Source organism: Macrobrachium rosenbergii, chromosome 48 (assembly GCF_040412425.1).
Source record: "Macrobrachium rosenbergii isolate ZJJX-2024 chromosome 48, ASM4041242v1, whole genome shotgun sequence".
Taxonomy (NCBI): domain Eukaryota; kingdom Metazoa; phylum Arthropoda; class Malacostraca; order Decapoda; family Palaemonidae; genus Macrobrachium; species Macrobrachium rosenbergii.
In genome coordinates, this window is record NC_089788.1 from 60,519,548 (window position 1) to 60,542,496 (window position 22,949).

Genomic DNA, 22,949 nt, shown 5'->3' on the forward strand with positions numbered 1-22,949 from the left:
GCATTTAAAACTGTAAGAAGACTTCTAATAAGGTAAGTTATTTAACTCTGAACTTATTTAATTGTAATGTGTGTAGTGTTTTGTATAAAAAGACAAGGTTGGAGTAGTGACTGGTGGTCAGGAATGGATTAATCCATTTTCAGTTATTTCTTATGGTCGAAACTGATTCGAATTCGACAAAATCGAATCTCGACATTCCTTCTAGAACGGATTAGCGTCAAAACCGAGGTACCACTGTATATATATATATATATATATATATATATATATATATATATATATATATATATATATATATATATATATATATATATATATATATATATATATAATATATATATATATATATATATATATATATATATATATATATATATATATATATATATATATATATATATATATATATATATATATATATATATATATATATATATACACACACTGTACTTACACACACACATTTATATATAAAGCTTCATTTATAAATTATGTGTATGTGCATGTATGTACTATATATGTCTAAGTTCATATATGTAAAGCATTTATATATCTCTAAATATTCTACTCATACTCTTCCTTGATGTCGAAGTATGAATAATAACAATAATGATGATTATATTAATAACAACAATAATAATGATAACTGTGACGAATATTAATGTGATTATTATGACTTATAATATTATCAATTTCTTTGCATGAACGTGTGCGTAGAGAAAACAAAGTATAACATATAATGCATTTTTATTCACTGGCTAAATACTGGTCTTTGTCCACACAGGCCCTACGACCGTGTGGCAAATTTCATGGGTATCACGTCGCTTTCTGTGAGGAAGATTGTTCATAACAGATCAGTGATCTCACATGAGTCTGCTGGTGAAGTATTTCCTATACCACAAGTCTTTGATAATTTTACAGTGGGTGCAATTCGTCCGTTTGTTCATGAGATATTTGCTGCAAAGCAAGTATTTACTATTAGAACCCTGATGACAGATTTGAAGACAGCCACCATAATCCCTGAAACAACCTCCGAGATAGCGGTGTGGCGGCTCCTGCAAGATATGGGATTCAGATATAAAACGTCTCAACGAAAGATGTATCTTGCAAAAGAGTCCATTGATGTGGTTTGCCGACGGATTGGGGCTCTCCGGGCTCTGAAGCGTCATCGAGAAGATGGAAGGGAGATAGTATATGTCGATGAGACGTGGTTCACCACCAGAATGAGCCACAACAGAGAGTGGGTGGACACCACACAACCTGCTACCAGTGCCACGCATAGCCGACAGGTACCACCTGGCGAGGGAGAGCGCTTTGTGGTGGTAGCAGCTGGCACAGCAAATGGATTTATTGAAGGCTCTTTCCTTTGTTATCCTGCAAAGAGTACAAGTGGCGAATACCACGGGGAAATGACAGGCGAGCTGTTCATACGCTGGTTAACAACGCAGCTTCTGCCATTGCTGCCTGAACCATCAGTGTTGGTGCTTGACAACGCACCTTATCACAGCCAGCTATTAGACGAGTGTCGGTGTCCTACCACGGCCACCAAGAAAGCAGACCTTATTACCTGGCTTCAGAGTCGCCGAATCCCTGCCCCAGATGGTGCCACAAGACCTGAGCTGTTGGTCATATGTCAACAGAACAGGCCAAAACCACAGTACATCGTGGACAACATAATTCGAGAGTGGGGCCACGAGGTGGTGCGTCTGCCACCTGCCCACCCAGAGTTCAGTGCCACTGAGCAAGTATGGGCGTGTATGCAACGTCATGTGCGTTCATCTTTACAGCGATTCACCCGGGCAGACTTGCAGGCAAGACTGGAGGAAGCCAAGCTTTTGGCCAATGAAAGTGTTTGGGGGTCTGCAGTGAAATGATCTTGAGGATGGGTATTGGTCAATGGACAACATTCAAGAGCCTGTTGGACCTATCATTATAAACTTTGACAACGATGACGAGGATCTAGAAGACCTATACCTGGATGATGACGATGATGAATATGAATAAAAATTATTTTGGTTGTGTGTTCTCTACTTTCTTTTTTTTCCCCTTTACTCATGTAGAAATATTGATTTCTGTATTTGTAACGAAACTTCTTTACTTATGGTCTGCTCAATGAGCAAGACTCAGATTCGAACAAGTTCTGTCTTAATCTTAAACAAACAACAACATATGCTTTTACATAGTTTTATATTTTAATCTTTGTATAAGTTTATTTCACATTTCAGTTTTAATGCAGTTCAGCAGAATAATTGGATTAATGGATTATAAAATTTGTTATAGCCCAAGTGCTTAGACTATGAATTATGAGTATCATATTGCACTACAATGTAGTTATGCATATATATATATATATATATATATATATATATATATATATATATATATATATATATATATATATATATATATATATATATATATATATATATATGTAATGTAAATGTAACTATAAAATTCTCTCATCTCAGTTAGAGATGAGAGAATGTTTATGGTTACATGTATATGTTTATTTGTTTTGTATGATAAATAAATGATTTACCTAATAATAACTAACGTAAGAATAAGTCCTCTCTCTCTCTCATGCTATTCTCTCTGTCTCCACAGTAACTCAAAAATAATTCTCTCTCTCTCTCTCTCTCTCTCTCTCGTCTGTAGTTAGCGCTCACACAATTTTACAAATTACTTCTCTGTATATGTCTTTACCTGTACAGTAGATAGTTTAAATCGATCTAATTTTTACCTGTACTGTGCACGAACTGTAAATACACTAGTGTGGCAAATACGCTCTAAAACACAGAGACATAATAACTAAGAGCTGTATTAGTCCAAATAAAAAACACTGTTTGCTCATGAAAAAGCATTTCATAACAAAGAGAGACGTAAATAAAGAAGTTATTAAAAAGAGGTTGAGAAGACTTCTAAAAATAGATTGATCAGAAGGGGAAGGAGAGAAAAATTCTCTTCCAACTCTCTATTTTTATGTTAACCATTTATTTCCTTTTTTAAGGGTAATGTATTAAGGTAACTTTTAAATGAAATTACAGTAACTTTAATTTCATTTAAAAATTAGCTTAATAATTTGGGAGCATGATTAGGGTCATATTTAGTGTTTAAACTTTAGAAATAAGCATTTATCAGCATTTTTAGAGACGTGCCAAACTTACGTGAAAACTTGCGTTGCGCGAGGAGTTCTGGAACCTAACCTTGCGTAAGTTCGGGGTATGACTGTACTTACCAAGTAATTACATAGCTAACAATTTTTATTAACCAGCAGCTAAAATTTGAAAATTTGCAGTAGCGATTCTTTTGTTTTGCCTTGGCGTAAGTAGCTAGCCCCACCCACTTTCAGGGAAGAAGAAGAACACAGCAAGAAGAATCAATTTGTTTATGATGTAATGTCCATGAGAGGGGAGGAGGGAGGGCTCCCACTCTATAATTACTTGCTAAGTACAGTATATATAAAACTTTATATAAGTAACTTACCAAGTAATTATATGGCTGATTCCCAAATTGATAGGCGGTGGGATTTGTGGACTTATTCTACCTCAAGTATTAAATGTAATAATTTGAGAATAGAAAGGAGTAGTTAACATCAACACGTTTGTTGTTCCTTAGCTGGTAAGAGAGTTGCTGCAGGAAGATACTGCCTCTGGTGGCGGTATAGCCAAGTGTCACCTGCTACATTAAGTGGGGACCTTGCAGCGAAGGACTTCTCCGAATGCTAGCAAAGTATAGAAAGTTTGCCCCTGCCCTGGACGCAGTACCGACACAAAACACCAGATAATGCTGATACTTACACCAAAAGATTACAAAATCATCACCCAACCATTAAAACACTGGGGGGGGTGTCCCAGTACAGAGTACCCCCAGGCTCCCCTAAAACTCAACACCAGATTTCCAAGGCTAGGAACGCTTCCTATACTTCCTTCCCCAACATCGTGCCAACCACCAATAAAGGACCCAAGGTACTGCAGTCATTAAAAACTGTTTCAACTTCGTGTAGATAATGCGCCGGAAAAACTGACTTACATCTCCAATAAGTGGACTGGAGAATGGAGGCAAGAGAAAGATTATGTCTGAATGATAAGGACGTAGCCACAGCTCTAATCTCATGCGCTCTTACTCTTAGAATGTGACTCATGAATGAGATCTCTTAGAAAGAAAGAGCGGCCATTCTTCGAGAGAGGTTGTGAAGGGTTCTTCACTAACACCACAGATGATCAGACAGACCTATATCTTATCAGTCTTATAGAGGTAGCACTTGAGAGCCCTTACCAGACAGGAATCTTCCCTCATCTAATGAACCTACCACCTGAGATAGGTTCTTAATGCTAAAAGAACGAAACCAAGGTTTGGCTGGGTTCTTGTTCTTAGCAAGAAAACGAAGGGTAATGGAGCAAATCGCATTTCCATTAGATGGATGGATGGATGTATGATATTTAGGGCAAAAGCCCAGGCACTGGGGCCAACAAGGCCATTCAGCGCCGTAATGGAAAGAAAATAAATTATGTTAAAGTTATGAATTCATGAAGGAAATGATTAATAAATAAAATGAAGTGATGTGACCAATAAATAAGGGTATGAAGTTTAATGAATGATGTGCTATATACATAAAAAAAAAAATTAATGTCATTAAAATTCTACGTGATGTAATAAATTAAATAAAATTAAATATCGTTAAAAATTTTAATACACTTTAAAAAAGAGATTATAGCAGAAATATCTGCTTCATCTCCCAAAATATCAGACAGGGATTTACCCTGAAAATATCTCTCTTTGGTTAAAATATCTGGGGCAGACCACCAGAATGTGCTCCACTGTTAGTGTCTCGTCACAGTAAGCACACTCTGGAGGGCTGCTTCCTTCAAAAATAAACTGATGGGTCAGACGAGTGTGCCCAATCCTTAGTCTCATTAAAATAACCTCTGTTCGTCTGTCAAGCTGGAATGACGAAGACCACGGTAGTACATTATCCCTAATGTTTCTATATTTCTTATTATTGGCAAGAAGGGGAGAAGTCCACCTTTCTTGCCATTTACTAAAACATAAGATCTAATGGGACCTTTTAGATCTGTATGAGGCACTTTTCTAAAAGAGGTTTCTGATAAAATACTAGCAGCTTTCGCTTCCCTGTCTGCCATCTCGTTTCCGCGAATCCCCACGTGAGAAGGGACCCAACAGAAAGAGACTGATTTACGTCGACAATATATACGAAAAAGCCACTCCTGAACTTTTTTTGAATTAATGGATGAAAGCTATTAAATTTTTTTTAATAGCTTCTAAGGTGCTTCTAGAGTCTGAGTATATGACAAAATTAGAGTCACTACTTTGAAAAACTAAATCTAGGGCAGACACTACGGCTGTTAATTCGGCAGTAAATATTGATGCAGAGTCAGGTAATTTAGCTGTGTACACTGTATCACCAAGGATAACAGCGCAACCAACACCACTATCTGACTTAGATCCATCTGTATAAATTTTTGTAAAATTAGTATGGGTAACATCGTGCTCTAAGAATTTTCCCCTAATCTCTTCTACAGTGCAGTCCTTTTTATTAAACAGTTTCTTACATATTGATGCTTCTGGGATAAGCCATGGAGGATTTACAGGATATTCTACTTCCAGGACTTTCTGGGATTTAAGGTGGTTGTTCCTAACATCCTCATTCAGTCAATTTGGAATGGTTTAGAAGCTCTTGTACCAGAAAAACTTCGAGAGTCTGTTTCCTTTAGTGCTTGAAAGGAGGGATTTTTGGGAGCACTTTTCATTCTAGCCATGTATCGCAACCCTAGCTCTTGCCTTCTTAGATCAAGGGGTAAATGATCTGTGTCGACATAAATGCTTTCAACAGGCGAAGTTCTAAAAGCCCCTGAGCATATTCTCAACCCCATGTTGTGTACAACATCCAGTTCTTTTAGCTTGGTTGTACAGGCTGAGGAATAAATCTGACAGCCATAGTCTAGCTTAGATCGACACAGAGAGTCATATAGCCTCAGAAGGGATATCTTATCAGCCCCCTAACTAAATCCAGAGACAACCTTTAAAATATTCATAGATTGTTTAACATTAAACTTTAGGGCATTTATGTGGCTAGCCCATGTTAATTTATGGTCAATAGTCATCCCCAGAAATTTAACTTCACTCTCGTAAGGAAGGATGGACCCTTTTAAACTAAGTGTGGGAACCTCTTCCACACGCCGGCACCTGGTGAATCTTACTGCAACTGTTTTGGAAGAGGAGAATTTGAAACCATTCTCATCAGCCCACTTAGTAATAGCATTAATAGACCTTTGCAAATGTTTACATACAGACAAGGAATCATATCCTGTGCAGTATATTGCAAGGTCATCGACAAAAAGCGAGCATTTAACAGGGGCGAGATTTTTTCAATCACACTATTTATTGCCACTGAAAAAGTGTTACACTTAAAACGCTTCCTTGGGGAACTCCTTCCTCCTGCATAAAAGGTTGGGAGAAGGAGTTTCCCACTCTTACCTTAAAAAGTCTGTCTGATAAAAAGGAATATATAAACCTGACCATTCTTCCACATATGCCCATCTTGTGCAATTGTTTCATGATGCCAATTCTCCAGGTAGTGTCATATGCTTTCTCCAAGTCAAAAATATGCCAATGGTCTGACACTTTTGGCGAATCCTTGCTGGATTTGGTTGGTCAGCCTCAGCAAGGGATCAAGGGTGGAGCGGTTTTTCTGAAACCAAATTGAAATGGCGATAGTAATCCTTTGGTCTCCAGGTGCCAAACCAGTCTAGTATTTATCATTTTCTCCATCAGCTTACATACACAGCTGGTAAGAGCTATTGGTCTATAGCTGGTGGCTTGGGAAGCATCTTTATTAGGCTTTTTAACAGGGACAATTATGGATATTTTCCAGTCCTTGGGTAAAATTCCAGTTTCCCATATTTTGTTTATAATCTTCAGTAAATATTTTTGGCATCATCTGGGAGGTGTTTCAGCATTTCATATATGATTGTATCCTCACCTGGAGCTGTGGATTCACTTGAGGAGAGCGCCTCACGAAGTTCTCTTAGGGAAAATTTGTAGTTGTATGGTTCAGATTTTCCCGAATCAAACTTCAGACACATTTCAGAATTCCTAATTCTTTGAAATTCTGGAGAATAATTGTTAGGGCTGGAAACTTTAGAAAAGTGTTTTCCTAGCTCATTGGCAACTTCAGTGGGCTCTGTGATTAGAGTGTCATTTATTTTTAATGAGGGCAATGGTGACGCTACAAATTTTCCACTCAGTTTCCTTATTTTGCGCCACACCACTCTTAGTGGGGTCTTGGAGTTTATTCCATTAATATAGTAAAGCCAACATTCTCTTTTGGCTTTCTTATAAAAAGCACCGCTGCTTGGCTAAAGCACGTTTGTAGATTAATTTAGACTGAGGGGAGCCACTAGTTTTGTAACGTCTGTAGCATTTCCTAGTCACTTTTCTCAGAATACCACAAGTCTTATTCCACCAGGGAACTGCAGGTCTACGAGGTTTGCCTTTTGTTTTTGGAATCGAGCTTTCAGCACTCTTCAAAGTAGATTCAATAAAGTAATCATAGGCATCTAGATGAGAATGAAAGGACTCAAACTCCCTATCTAGATTGACACCCTTACTAAATTTATCCCAGTCTGCGTCCTCTACCTTCCACTTAGGTAAAACTTCAGATGGAGCATTCAGAGCATATTTCAAATGGATCGGGTAGTGATCACTTCCATTTAAATCTTCATTAACAGACCAATTAAAATCAAGGTGGATACTAGTTGAAGAAATACTAAGGTCCAGTGCAGAGAAATGATTATCGTGAATGTTGTGGAAAGTCATTGACCCATTATTATACAGGGTAACATCATTCCTGTCAATAAGGTCTTCGATTATTTTCCCTTTACTATCTAAAAACCGACTTCCCCAAAGGGGGTTGTGGGCATTAAAATCACCTAGCAGAAGTAAAGGAGCTGGAAGTTGGTCAATTAACGACTGAATATCTCCAATGTTAAAATCAAGGTCTGGTGGAAGGTATAACGAGCAGATTGTTATCCTCTTTTCCAAAATGACTGAAATAGCGACAGCTTGTAGTGTTGTATTTAATTGTATTGTGGAGTGCTGTAGAGATTTATTGATAATAATTGCAGCACCTCCATGGGCACGATCACCAATTGGGGGATATGATTTAAATATTGAATAATTTAGTCCAGGATTATAAACAGAATTGCCTAACATTGTTTCCTGTAGGCATATAATCCCTGGATTGAATTCATGCAATAAAACTTTAAGGTCTTCTGTACGGGCTCTGAGACCTTTACAGTTCCACTGAAGAATATCGAGCAAGAATGCTAAGGTGGTAAAATGTGCTACTTCCCACTCCTTGGAGGGGAAGTACTGTTCCTAGGGTGGAGTGGGAAATTCTCCTTTATAAGAGATTGTTTTCTTAATCCCTTTTCATCTGAATTGGTGTTCAGGGTCTTTGGTTGATCTTCATATTTTTTATTATGAACCTGATGTTCAGAATTATTGCTGTGGTTCTGTGCACCACTAATCCTATTTGTCTTAGGGCGGCAAGACTGAATTGAACTCAGATGTTTTTGTTCTGAAACTACTTTTGGAACCACCTTTCTAGGAGGAGAGATGTCTTCCAAAACACTGAACCCATTTGAAGTTTTTATTATAAAATTATCATTATTTGGGGAACTATTTCTTGTGCGTTTCTTGGTAGTTGCAACCGTAGTTTTATTATTATTTTTGTTTGTGGCTGTGGCAATTGATGGCTCTGAACTAGCTCTATCTAATTGGGATTGTTCCTTTAGCTTATTTTGGTTTGAAGTATTTTCAGAATATTTTCCTGAATTACTGGCTGATTTTGGCACCCTTATTTTTGGAGATGAATCGACAGCTGTGGATGTGGTGGAAGATAAATTTTCTGTGCTTTTGGAAGTACAATTTTTGCTATTGGACTTCAAAGCACTTGCCGACGAAAGTTTCTCACCAGTTTGGAGATTTTCATTATTATTTATGGTTCGAGAAATACCAGGTTTGTGATATCTTCCATCAGACACAGTTATTGGTGGCCTTACATTGTTGGAAGTTTTCATAAGTTTTATTACAGAAGCATACGTAGTGTTGGCACTTTTGTTTGCCCCCATTACTGTGCGCTTTGCTTCACTAATGCTAATATGTTCATTATCTGCCACTGCCAACAGTTCTTGTTCAAATTTATATCTGGGACAAGCCCTAGAGTTTGGTGTGTGATCACCCTTGCAAAGAAAACAGTATCGGGCTGCTTTGCAATCATCAAAATTATCGTGCTCTGCAGAGCACACAGGACATCTTTTATTGTTATCGCAAGAGTTTTGAATGTGGCCATATTCAAAGCATTTGCGACACTGTCTAGGACTTCTTTTATATTTTTTAACCTGCATCCTCTCATGGCCAACAATGATGGTATCAGGTAGGTAATTGGAGGAGAAGGTTAAAAGGATAGCTGCATCACCACCCAGTTTTTTTACATGAGATACACAAGGAGGGCATCGATGGAGAATCTCTTCCTCTTTAAAAATATGTAAATCTTTTGAGTAAACTACTCCTTTCAGTGTATTAAAAAATCTGTGAGATGAAATAGATTCAATATTTCCACTTTCAGGAGGTTTAAAGTTAGCTAACAGAACTGCTTGAGTCTCATTTCCAGCTTTTATTAAAAGGTTCTTTCCATACCGTTTCAAATTTCCAATGGGAATGGAACCAACCTTGCTCTCAATGCAGTCAGCAGCTTTTATCAAATTTTTCCCTCCCTCCTTGTAGATAGCAACATGCCATAAAGGGGGAGGAAGAGCTCTGGTACATGGGACTGGTCCATGTTCTTCAGCCTTTGGAACAAAGTCAAATGGCTCATCATTCAAGTTTTTCACCGAAAACACTTTCGTGCTGACAACTGAGTCATTTAGAATGTGGCCATGGAGTCTCTGTTGTGCCTCACTAGCTTCCAAGGGAGAGGAAAATTTGATAAAAGCACAAAATGACTGCTTATCTTTTTCTAGAACTAATTTAATTCTTTCCACTTTGCCGAATTGCTTAACTACACTGTATAAACATTCGTAATCTAATGATAAGTTTACATTAGTGCAATAAAGGACCCTATTATTTGAATCAAATCCACCAGAATTATTAACACCCTGGTGTCTCAGTGTTTGGTTCTGTCCAACAGCCAACCCCGTATCCATGTTCATGCCAGAAGTCGTTGCCAGTGCCGTTAAGTCATCGGATCCAGGGGAGGGAGAACTAAAAGCCAAATCCATAAGTTTAAACCAGTCCACATGCAAAGGTCCAAAAAGTGCACACCCGACACCCAAGAGCCCCCGCACAGACCCCAACAGCATATCAAAAAGGACAAACTGGGCAGCTCCACTGCTCAGCCTCCCCACCCCAACACACTCCCAAAGCCCACGAAGAGACCCCAAGCTGCCAAGCATGCACACATCAGACCACCACACACAAACTGGTTCATCCACCCACCCAAAACTGCTTGGTCATATCAAGAAAGTATCGTAGATCAGTCAGGTATTCGCATTCTCGCATTCTCCACCAATGGCACAAGTGAGAGTTGACTCCCAACAGTCCACCCCATACCCTACCCTTTCAGGATAGCACCAGTACGCTTGCAGTGGCCCAGGTATAAGCCAATCCGCCTGCTGGGAGTTCTGCCCCCACTAATGGGGACTGACTCCCCACTCCAACCGTACTCGTGGGCTTCCGGACAAAAGCCAGGAGTCCCACCTCCAAAAACCAGCCCCCCCTGGATTCCGATGGGCTGATCCCCAGAGATGGTTCTGCCCTCAAGATAGCAGTGGGAAAAATCCCATCACCATCTCTTAGGTCCAAACTATCTCGGGTGGCGACTCAACCACCACAACTCCCACAATTAGCTTCGAATGCGAACCCCTTCCAAAAAACGATCCCTTCTCAGACTCACCTAAGCAGTAAAATTTTGCGAATGTGGAAATGTCCACGCCATTTAAACCAAAAACTATGTAGGATGATTCGTCAGGACCCGGGCCCAAAGGCCAGGGTCCCTTAGCCCCTCACCTCGTCAAGGCGTCCTACTCGAGGGGGCATTTCCATTAGAGAAACCGATTCTCCTATCCAGAGCCTGGATCTCACTCTCTTGGCTGTAGCCAAGACTACTAGGAATAAAGACTTCTTAGTCAAGTCCCTCAGCAAAGCAGAATCAATCATTTCAAAGGGTGGACCTGAAAGCCATTCAAGTACTACATCCAGGTTCCACGATGCTTGCTCGAAATCTTTGCACTTTGTCATGTCGAATGATATAATAAGTTCGGATAAATCCTGATCTGAAGAAATATCCAGGCTTATATGCCTGAATACAGAGCCTAACATTGCTCTGTAACCTTTGATAGTGGATGAGGACAAACCTTTAGAAGTTCTCAGGGACAACAGAATATTGGCAATCTCTGTCAAAAATGTCTTAGAAGAAGAGACGTGATTCACTAGGCATGAAGTGTGGAAAATAGTCCACTTGCTTTGGCAGACATTGGCTGAAGACTGTCTCCTGCATCTAGAGACCGCTTCTGCAGCCGCTCTCAAAAATCCCTTAGCTCTGAGGGGTTTCTTGATAGTTTGGATCCTGTTAGAGCTAGCGTGGATAACCCCCGATGGAATCACCAAAGACTGAGATGGGGTTGTCTGAGAAGCTTGTGTTTTTGAGAAAGTAGTCCTGGGAAATCAGACAGGAGACTTATCAGGTCCAGACACCATTCCCTTAAGAGGCCAAAAGGGACCTATGAGGATCATCGAAGCATTCTTGTAAGACCCGAATTTGTTTATCACTTCCCTTATCATCCTGAAGGGAGGGAATGCATACAGGCTCTTGTCGGACCAGTCCAACAGCATGACATCCGTTGCCCATCCTGCTGGATCTGGGACTGGAGAACAACAGAGTGGAAGGCGGTGATTTCTGGAGGTCACCAAAAGGTCTAATGTCAGCCTTCCCCACAGCTTCCACAGCTCTAAGCATGCCAATGGATCCAACGTCCATTCTGTGGGAATCACCTGGCTGCTGAGATGCAGCTGGTCCGCTAGGATGTTCATCTTGCCATGCATAAATCTTGTTGCCATCCTTGTCTGATTTTGATGAGACCAGAGAAGAAGGTCCCACGCCACCTCACAGAGGGAGAAGGAGTGAGTTCATGTGCCAACTTTTTTGTTCCATCGTCCACCTTCCAGAGACTTCCTTGTCCCCCAGGATCTTGCCCTAACCGAAGTCAGATGCGTCTGCAAAGCAGCTCAGGTCAGGGTTCTGAGGAAAGAGAGACTTAGCTTTTAGTAGCCCGTTTTCGGACTTGCACCAAAGCAGGTGTTTCTTGATGTCCTGGGTGATTGGCAACACAAACAAGTCTGAATATTTCTTTTTGGTCCCAACTGTCTCTGAGGTAAAACTGGAGTACTCTCATGTGATATCTCTCCAAGGAGACAAACTGCTTGATGGAAGTCAATGTTCCTAGGAGGCTCATCCACTTGTTGGCTGAACACATTTGGAGAGACAGAGACTCGTCTATTGTCTTTAGACAGGATTCTATCCTCTTGGGTGCAGGAAAAACCCCAAAAAGACGAGAATTCAGACTCACTCCCAAATATACTATCTGCTGAGATGGAATTATCTGAGAATTTTTGAAGGTTGATCAAAAGTCCCTACTCTTTTGCTAGGAAAAGTCCCTACTCTTTTGCTAGGAAAAGTGTCTTTTGAACGTTCCCCATGCAAGCTTCTTTTGTGGGAGAACGAATGAGCCAGTCTCCCAGATAAAGAGCAATGCTGACGTCCACTAGGTGAAGCCAACCCGCTGTCAGAGCAAGAATGCGGGTGAAAACCTGAGGGGCCATCGAAAGCCCGAAGCATAATGCTCAGAACTGAAAAAAATCACAATTTTAAAAAGTAAATTGTATTTTTCCTAACTATACAAACCTGAGGTCCTTTACATTAGGAATTACTTATGGCAAAGCTGGACACGGATGTTAAACTCTTGAACAAGGTGGTTAGGCAGTAACTACCATCAGGTAGGTGGGAATACTCACCTGCCCGGATGTAAACATTCCAGTTTGCCTTTCGGCTCAGGTTCAGATTGAGGGGTGGCATGAGGCGGGCATAAAAATGTAATGTAAAGGACCCTAGGTTGTACAGTTAGGAAAAATACAATTTACTTTCAAAAGTTGTGATTTGTTCCGACATGATATACAAACCATCGGTCCTTTACATTAGGAAGACTTACTGGTTGGAGGGAGGAATCTGAGTGAGCCTCTTGAACTGACTGGAGTTCTGCACACCTGGGTTGCTACTCCTGGTCGAAAGAGCGAGGAGGAGTACCCGAGCCTCTGACATATTGATTGGAGTGTAGGAACTGCAAGATCAATTGTCAGATACTTGACCTTTTTGCATGAGTGAGGAAACGTAACTCATATGAAATAGGTTGTGAAAAATCTAAGAGTTGAAAGCAGTAAGGAAACCCGAGACAGGGTTTTCCTTTTTGCCAGTCTCCTTCCTTTCCCTGCTAGAGGAAGGAGCAGAATTCCTTCTATGATTCTAGAATAAAAATAGAACGGGTGCTCGATATGTAGTCTTACTGCATCGGACGCCAGATCCAGCAAGTGCCAGTTCAAGTCCTACTCTCATCCTGAAGGAGGAGAAGTAGGAGGACAAGGAAGGAGGAGGAGGAGAGGCCAGTCACTCTCAGTATCCTTCTCACTTCCATAACCAATACCTTAAGCGAGATGCTACTTGTCCTCTTGAAGGAGCCAGGTAAGAAAACATAACTTGTTGAGCAGCCACCACAGGACCAAGGAAAAAAGGTTCCAGGGGCCTGTGGGCAAAACCGAAGGAAGAAGACAAGTGTGGTCTATGAGGCCACATCTTGCTTGCAGACTGACAGAAACTTCCAGAATGCGAGGGATGGACCAAGCCATCGACTTCCTGAGCCCTTGGGTGGAAAGTACCGGTATCGTTGTCACCAGCTGCCAAGTACCTCCTTCATTCGCTTCATGAAGCCAGGAGAAAGATGCGTCCTTAAGACACTTCTTTCTTGGGAGAGTACTAGCAAAAACTTTGATGACATTCAGGTTAGGAATGTCTAGCCTTTTTGGAAAGTACCACAGCTCCCTAATAGGACAAGGTAATGATTGATCAGGATCATCAATACAAAATCCAAGGAGGAGGGGAGCAAGAAGGACTCAAACCTGACAATAGATGCCAGTGGATTCGGAGTCCACTTACGACATCCGAGGAGGAGTCAAGGTATGATCCCCTTCACCTGTTCTTCCATTTTCTATGCCAAGGCTGGAGCGAGGTGAGAGATGGTCCTAAGAGGGCACATCTCTGTCCGACGACTATTGTAAGGACGCATGCAGAGCATGGGACAGGAATCCTAAACAAGAGTCATATGCCACCCAGGGAACAATTCCCTGGGACAGCAAGACCAAAGAATCTTCTCATCCGTAGCTAAATCTCGACTGAGGAGAAAAAGGCTACTTCAGATAGAAGACTAGGTCGCAAGGGCCCATGTTCTTCACAACTGAAATGGAGAGAAGCAAATGGACGAGGAAGTCCAGACTTAAAGAGCAACTCTGACCCGAGAAGTAGTTCCGTCAACAACACAAACTAGCGAAGACGGATCCAGTCCCTGGAACAGTGTTGCAGAGGACTCCATGAGATATTCAGCTATATCTGTTGCCGCTCGGCAAGAAAGCCTATGCTTGTAAGGAGAGCTGGAAGGTCTCCCAGACCTGAACACACAGGGATGTACTGCCTGAAGAACTGCTTCTTGTTTAGCTGCTACAGGAGGTTGGGTCAAGGAGAACTCTTCTTGATGCCTCAGAAGCAGAGCTATCAGGTTGGCGAAAGGTGAAGTCTTCCAGCATTTGTTTATAACTCAGGGTGAGCAATGCTTGTGAACCCCTAGCGAAACAGACAAATACGGAGGGAAAAACGTAGATATCAATGTTTTTCACAAAGCATGCCTCACCATAGTGGCCCCTGGGTCTGGTATGAAGGAGCGAGAAAACTACTGACTTTGTTGTGCTGGGAGGCAAACGGAAAGACGGCAGGGATCTCTCAGTCGAGCAGTCTCTTCGTAAATCTTCGTGCAGTAAAGGGTGAAGGGCACGTTCTGTCCCGATCACTCAAACCCGAGGCCAAGCTTGCCTACCAAGACATCCCCACCGGGAATGTAGCCTATCTGGCTAATTGAGCTATTGAGTGCACTACAGAACACTTGAGTACCTGCAAATGTCGACAGATGAAACAGGAGGAAAAAAAAAATTCCCTCGTTTGTCAACATATGCCACACTACTGTGGTTTGTTGTTCAACCAAACCACCGAGGGTCGCAAAACTCATCCTGAATTCTTGGAAGGCCAAAAGGCTGCCTCAAGTTCAGGATGTTGATGAGAAGGTACTAATTGTCTCGGTCACACACCTTCAAGACAAAGTCTTACAGGTGTGCGCCTATTCCTCAATCAGTGTATCTGGGAGTAGACCCACAATGTGAGGAGAATATGCAAGCATATTCAAAGGTTCCTTCAATCAAGCATTAGCCTAACTCTTTCCTCATACTTCGAAGAGGAAAGAAGGATGGAGGACTGGAGCACACCTTCATTCTCCACCATGGGGAAGCTTCTGCATGATGACAGGATACCAAGACGATTAGCTCTAGCCGGGCTGGCATTTCCTAAATCGGGAGCACGGGAGAGGAGGCAGGATGGAAGTCTGATGAGAAGAATTGCCGAGACCCAAGGGAAATAGATACTTCTCCTGAAGGAATCCATTCCCAGGTCTCAGCAATGTTGCTGCCAGGTCCAGAGACTCGATAAGTATCATTTCATCCAAGCATCTGCAGTAAGAGAACTTCTGCCATCAATACTTCTTTCTCTCTTCCCTTCTGCCGTCCTTCCTTATGAAAAAGAGGGTGGAAAGAGAGACAGTTATACGTACTTTCCCAGAAGGGAAGAAGAGGGCTATCTTCTTCTCAAGCCTGAGACTTCTTAGGAGTTGAGGAGGGCTGGCTTGAACTTAAGGTCAAGCCAAGATGACTAAGACCCAAAGGTCTTGGCCACTGTCCAAAGGACAAGGCAGTGCCCTGGTACAAACCCTGGTTACTGCAGTATCTGGCAAATCTCTAAAAGAGAAAGGCAGAACCAATTAAAGGTTCGTTCCTAAGGGTCGAGCCAACTTGGGACTTATGAAACCGGAGATCCAAATTAGGACAAAGTCCTTCTCAGCACCAGAATTGCCCACAGATTGCCGTCTGGTATAGGAAGACCCACCCCTGGACAGGACCAGTCTCCAGGGTTCTCTCCAAGGAATGGTCATATCCAAGGACAGTACGCCTAAAAGTGACGGATTGTGGATCCATCAGGAGACTGTCTGGAGGAAACAAGCAGGTGTCCTCCAAGATTGCCACCTCTCGTTGCGGAAGAGAATACCCTTCACAGCAAGAAGCAGAGAGAGAACCCAGTCTGGAGGAAGCACAGTCAAAACAACCTGCAGTCAGCAAGACCCCTCCAAGACAAGAATTCAAACTCTGTCGAGGCAGGGGAGGAGCTTGGTGCCTTGACTTGAATGAACTCCTTGTCCGAAGAAAAGTATTCATCTGGTCGAGAATGCCTTCACAAGCAAGGACTGCAGCGACCCCCGAAACTCTCGGCCCCTTCAGGAACTACAAGGGTTGCGAGTGATGAAGATTATTCATAGGGGGAGCAGCGGTCCTGTCCCGGGAATCCTCGCGCTGACGAATTGGCACGAAGTTCTCCGAGAAGGCGATTGCAACTTCCGAAGCATGAACCTCCTGTACAGTACCTCTCTCTCTCTCTCTCTCTGGAGGGAGACCTTGACAGATCCCAAGAAACACTCCTCGGCTACCTGGTTGTACTACGAGACAATTGGGGGGGGGGGGAACTGACATCAAAAGCACTCCAGGCAGCCAAACTTCGAAGAAAGGCAAATTCATTGGAGCTCTCTCTGCCCATCTTGTGTCTCTCAGAACAACTGAGAGGAAATGGGAACAAGTGAGGAGAAAGAGTACCTCTACCTGTCCTGACAGTAAGACCAGCAGGAGAGGCGAACTGTGAGTGATAGTCAACCGAAGGATATTACTGCCACATGGGAAGAAGAGCAGAAAGTTCACTTGAACAGTGCCGAGAACCTGATTCAGAAAAAATAAGTGGGGCCGAGCCGAGCCAAGCCGATCATGCGAACGCAATCCAGACTGGGTGGCAAGCGGTGGACTGGGAGGCAAGCTGGGCGAGCTGAGCTGAGCTGAGCTAGTCTTGCGAATGTGACCAGGGGCTGGGCGGGGCAAGCAAGCTGGGCAAGCAAACTGAGCGAGCCAATTGTGCAAACACAATCGGAACTGGACAGGGCGGAAATCATCTGCCATAAACTAGCGGTAATTTCCTTCGAGGCCGAGGACCCTTGAGAAGAAGGTTAAAGGGGAATTCCGTGTCTGCAATCCTGCATGCTCGAACCCTACGGGTCTCTGCACCTTCTCTTGTCCTGTGCCTCTTGCCAGGAGAGCTTTTGTGATTTACAGAATTCGAGTGACTTGTGAGACTCCAAAAAATCGGGAGCGGCTGCTTTTGGTTTCCTAAGAAATTGAAAAAGAGTCAGGCACAGAACCAGTCTTAGATGCAGACTTCTAAGACTGGCAACGAGGGCATGGCCTTAAGAGGCTCGAGGTCGCGCTCTTGTGGCTTTGAAATGCAAGACCCCAGAGGAGAATGCGATCGGTTCCTGCCCGAGGGCAGGAAGAGCCAACAAGAGAAACTTGCCTCTCAGAAGAGAGTCAGTCCCTTAGAAGTCCTGAGGGACTCCTGAATGGAACCTCTTCCCTGCTTCTTCTGGTGTTCGACCAATAGGATCAAGACACCAGGCTGGGAACCCGACTGAGCACTCGTAAACACTCGGGAATGCCTCAGCCCTTTCTCTTGCACTGCCCCCGAACTGGACCAAGGAGAGTACTCTCCAGACCAGATCGGGATAGTCTACTTGTTATTCCACAGAATCTCAAGCAATTGGAGCGGCCTGTGAATGAGAGCTCGAAGCAGCACCCACCCGGAGGAGGAACCTCTAGGACTGGGAATGGGAGCACAAACCGATGTCTGCGCACCCACGGCTCCTGAAACACAAAACCCAGGGGTGGGCGAATCGGTTCCTGAACCCAAAGGTCGGGAAGAGCCAAAGAGAGACCCACTGCCTCATCGGAAGGAGGCAGTACCTAGACGTCCAAAGGACATCATGGGGAAGAAGCAGCCTTCCTCTCCTTCAGCCGACAGAGGTCTATCCAGTTCCTGGGACCCCCTTGAACCTCTGGAGAGGAAGGGAAGAGGCAGCAAAAGGCAAAATTGAAGACTGACTGATTGATTAATTGTGGGTTATCTGGCATCACAACTACCAGGGTCACCAACGCCGAATACTAAGTGTGATCTTTTCATTTTTATAGTATGTTATAAAAATTAAAATTAAAATTCTGCTAAACAGAACTACATATAAATTTTATTAAAAAGATAAAACAAAAAAGAAAACTAGCTAAAATAAATAAATAAATATATAAAATTCTGCTAAAAAGAACTATTAATAAATTTGATCTGATAAACAGTATAACTTTAGAAAAAAAAAAAAATATATATATATATATATATACTAAGACAGCACAGCTGTCAAATATATTTGAGAAGACCAGCTTCTTTGATAAAAGAGATAACATTATTAATGCATATATTTTCTCCCAACAGTTTTGCCATGTTACAATTACCACCTGCTTCACTGCTATTTGATAAAAAATGATTCCTAAGTTCCACCAGACTGGGACACTCAACCAGCAAATGCCTAACAGTCAGTGGAACCAAGCAATCGTCACAGAAGGGCTCATTCTCCCCATTCATCACAAAGCCGTGAGTTAAACGTGTATGGCCAATACGTAATCTACACAATACAACCTCCCACTTCCTTGGCATTAGGTCATATTTCCAAGGGTGTGTCTGACTAGTGATTTCTTTCATTTTATTGGGGCCTACTCTGTCTCACTGAAGTTCCCATAATTGCTGGATGGATTTCCATATACTGTAATATGGAATGCATCACGATATGGAACAGGACATTTTCTGGGTATCAGAATTTGTGCTGCTGATTTGGCTAGCTGGTCTGCCTTTTCATTTCCTGATATGTTCACATGGGCAGGAACCCAACAAAAAGAAACAATGCTTCCTCTACAATGGTGCAAGAAGATCCACTGCAAGATCTTCAACATTAAGGGATGATCAGTATTGAAGACTTCCAGGGACTCTAAGGCACTTTTAGAGTCACAAAATATTGTGTAGCTAGACACTGGGAGTGTTGCAATATGTTCCAGTGCTACTAAGATGCCATACAGCTCAGCTGTAAAGTTTGAAGCAACTGAAGGAAGCGCACCTCTTCGGTTAAAAGATTCACTAAAAACTCCATAACCAACGCCAGCATTGGATTTGGAACCATCGGTAAATATAAATCTTGTATCCATATGCTCTGAAGCATGCTCTAAAAATATTGCCCTCATTTCCTCATCAGATTTATCCCTCTGCTCCACTGAAGTACCTGCAGAATTTCACAGCAGGTAACTTCCAGACAGGAGTAATGGGATACACACAAGGAAGTACGGGGATTTTTCCAATATTTGTATCCTCTAAAATCTTTTTAATTCTATAGCTAAAAGGAGTAGGATACCTTGGATGATTTTCATAAAAACTGTTAAAAATATTTCTGTTTGCCACAGCAAAAGCCAGAGATTTGGGAAGTCTTTGCACTCTAAACCAGTATCGAAGTAATGATGACTGACGATAGAGTTCAAGGGGCATTTCTCCTACATCAACTAGCAAACTAAATATTGGTGATGAACGAAAAGCTCCTGTGGCTATACGAATACCTGAATGATGAACAGAATCTAAAATTTTTGAGTTAGATGAAGAGGCTGAAGAATATACTTCACAACCGTATGACAGCTTCGATAAAATTAAGGTTTTATGAAGCTTTAGTATAAGATTTCTACTAGCTCCCCAACTGGTGTGAGACAGCACCTTCAAGATGTGTAGAGCTTCTAGGCACTTTGCTTTGATATGTTTGATATGGGGGACCCAAGTCATTCTGCTGTCAAAAACTAGGCCTAAGAAGCGCACTTGTTCTACACATGGGATTCTATGGCCATACAAATAGAGGTCTGGATCAGGATGTACTCCCCTAATCCGGCAGAAGTGGACAGCAGTAGTCTTGCTTAAAGAGATTTTAAAACCCTGTTTCTCAGCCCAACTTGTTATTTTATTTACTGTTAATTGTAACTTTCTTTCGGCTACAGTCATCCGGGTGGCAGCGAAAGATATTGACAGGTCATCCACAAATATCATCTTTAAGACCTCTTTTGGAATAACAGATGTAACACTGTTTATGGCCAGAGCAAAAAGTGTTACACTGAGAACACTGCCCTGGGGAACACCTTCTTCTTGGCACTTTTTCTCTGATAAAGTACTGCCAACTTTAACTTTAAAATACCTACGATGTAAAAATGATCTGACAAATAAAGGTAATTTTCCTTGTAGACCACTATTATGCATTGTCTTGAGAATTCCATGTCTCCAAGCAGTGTCATATGCCTTTTCTATATCAAAAAACACTGTCACGTGGTGTTGTTTGGAGGCAAATGCTTCACAGACAGAGGTTTCAAGTTGCAGTAAGATATCCAGTGTGGAGGGCATTTTTCGCAAGCCACATTGAGAAGGTGTTAAAATACTGTTGTGCTCTAAATACCACATCAGCCTTACATTTACCATTTTTTCCATTAATTTACACAAACAGCAAGTTAACGTAATGGGGGCGGTAACTTGCTGCATAGAGAGGATCTTTTCCAGGCTTAAGAAATGGTAGCATGGTTGCCAATTCCCATATGCTAGGGTAGCTGCTTTCATCCCATATTCTATTGATAATGCTGATTATGAAAAGTTTTGTGTTCCTTGAAATGTGTTTAAACATTTCATAAGGAATCTCATCTGGGCCAGGGGCAGTGTTCTTGCTCCTGGCTAAAGCAGAGTCAAATTCCCTTTCAGAAAAAGGCATATTGTAAGATTCACTTTTGTTTGATGAAAAATCAAGTACCTGTTGTTCTTCCATCATTCTGAAATGATGTCCTGGGGAACTATCTGATTTTTCAGAGATTCGAGTAAAGTGTTCAGAAAATATATTACTAACTTCTGTGGCATCAGTGACATGATTATTATTTACTTTAAGTACTGGAGGAGGATTGGGTGTAAATTTACCCTGAATTTTTCTTATTTTCTTCCAAATGCTGCTGACTGGTGTTCTGCTGTTAATAGAGGATATATATCCTGCCCATGATTGTCTTCTGGCAGCTTTCATAGCTTTTCGAAATCGTGCCCTACACTGTTTATAAATGATGACATTATCCACAGTGCGATGTCTACGGCACCTGGTCAGTGATGACCTTGTAGCTCGATGCAGCAGCCTTAATTCTTCTGACCACCATGGAACTGGCCATCTCCTGAAAAGTCCTTTACTTCGAGGAATTGAATGTAAGCCAGCAGTATGGAAAGTTCCATTGAGTAGATCGATGGCGGGGAAATCTTTGGCATCCCCTTCCAACTCGCTCAAATCTTTTAATTTTTTTCAATTTGCTTTCTCTAAGCACCATCGTGGTGATCTTGGGATAGGTGGACCATCAATGGTGCTGATTATAATTGGCGAATGGTCACTGGTATGCCAGTCATCACTTGTTCTCCAACTAAAATCAACACTGCAATTAGAGCTACAAATTGAAAGGTCAATGCAGGAGACAGTACCAGTCTGAATGTGATAATGAGTAGGTTCTCCAGTATTAAGAAGGCCTATATCTTCATTTTCTATGATAGATGCCATCATATTCCCTTTTTGGTTTGATGTTACATCTCCCCGCAATGGATGTCTGCTGTTGAAGTCACCAAGAAGAAGAAATGGCTCTGGTAGCTGCCACATTAAGGATATTAAGTCCTCTCAGGAGACATGACTATTGGGTGGAATGTAAAGGGAACATATAGTATATTGCCTTCTTAAATTAATCCGTACAGCCACAGCTTGAAGTGGAGTGTTTAGTTTTACTTTGTAGTGTGGAGTATCTCGACGGATGTAGATGAGGGATCCACCGTGATTTCCCACTTCCAAATCAAATTCAGTTCTGAAGTGAACATATTCCCTAGGACAAGGGGTATATTCACCTAGCATGGTCTCTTGCAAACATACCCCAACAGGAGAATGCTCATAGAGCAAAAGCTTCACTTCCTCATATTCTGCTCGGAGTCCCTGACAATTCCACTGAATTATGGAAGTGAATTTATTTCTGTCTGGGACCATCAGTATGGTTCCTTTTTACAAGGTTGGGAGGGTTCTTTTTTCTACTTGGGGAGGGCAATTTAATGGGAAGTTTTGTTGGCTTCTTGGGGGGAATAACCACCTTGAAAGAGCCAACATCCTTTCCTTCAGTGTCTTTGACACCGAGGGGTTTTTTAGTTTCTTTTCTCTCCATCTCAATCGAGACGGAGAGAGCAGAGGTGTTCTCTAAAGAGACTTCCTCATCTGTCTTGCTATTGCTGGCAGTAGCCAGCTCTGCCTTTAAAGAGGCAGAAGCACCAGCAAGGACTGGCGCTGGGGGACCAGCATCTGCTGGTTTGTCCTCCAAAGAGGAGTTGGCACCAACATAAGCTGACACTGGGCCAGCGAGTGCTGGCCCCGCCTCCAAAGAGGCAGATGGTGGAGGGTGTGTCTCAACTGACACTTCAATTTTTCTTAGCTCTAAGTTGACGTCTTCCTTGTTGGTTCTACTGAACCTTGTCTTTGCATTACTATCATCAATAGATTCTGATGAATCTGTTA

At 42.0% G+C, this 22,949-nt stretch overlaps 1 long non-coding RNA gene and 1 pseudogene across 4 annotated transcripts in view; one reads left to right on the top strand and one right to left on the bottom strand.

Annotated features, from left to right (window-relative positions):
* The window catches only part of LOC136831446 (uncharacterized), a 130,834-nt gene that overhangs the window by 62,000 nt on the left and 45,885 nt on the right, over window positions 1–22,949 (bottom strand). The gene's annotated exons all lie outside the window — the stretch shown is intronic.
* LOC136831647 (uncharacterized) lies at window positions 759–2,122 on the top strand (annotated as a pseudogene).